Raw genomic sequence first — 748 nt, 5'->3', positions numbered from 1 at the left:
TACGAACAATGATGCCAGCGACGGCGGCCACTTGACGCTGCTGGTGAGGAGAACCGGCGACAGGTCGAACGTACTAGCGGTGCGTGCGTTGAGATACCGACGACATTGAGGCTTACGTACAGGTCCGTGAGCGCGCTCCACTGTGTTGCTTGAATGGCGCTGAGGTCGACTTTTGAAATGTTTGAGAGTGTCCTGCCCCATGATCCCATTGGCTTTGTGGGAAAAGAAGGAGGCATAGGGACGTACAATTTTGTGAGCGTCGGTGGCAGCTTCATCTTGGCGAGCGTGAGAGTCGACCAGTTGGCAACCGTGCTAGAAGGTGCGTTAGCATGCAGATAGAAGAGTGTCGTCGTACAGGTTGGGTTGAGTGTAGCCGCTGAGATCGCCAATCGCGTCAAACCGCACGTAGCTGCTCCAGTCGGACGAGAACGAGTCGAAGACCTTGCAGTTGGGTCGGACGCCGCAGACTGGCACCGTCGTGTGTGAGCGTCGGTGGCAGCTTCATCTTGACGAGCGTGAGAGTCGACCAGTTGGCAACCGTGCTAGAAGGTGCGTGAGGTTGGTCGGAAGGTACGTGAGGTCCACAAGCATGTTGTCCTGAATCGCCCTAGTCCCTCAATAAGATCTCGGATACACGGTGCGTGACGTGCAGTTGCTGGATCGTCGACGGTAAGCTTTGTGGAATCTTGGCGAGGTTGATATTTCGAAACATCCTAAGAAATACGTACACGATGCAAGAATGAGAGGG

Source organism: Saprolegnia diclina, assembly GCF_000281045.1.
Source record: "Saprolegnia diclina VS20 unplaced genomic scaffold supercont1.55, whole genome shotgun sequence".
Classification (NCBI taxonomy): Eukaryota; Oomycota; class Saprolegniomycetes; order Saprolegniales; family Saprolegniaceae; genus Saprolegnia; species Saprolegnia diclina.
This window is presented reverse-complemented; position numbering follows the sequence as displayed.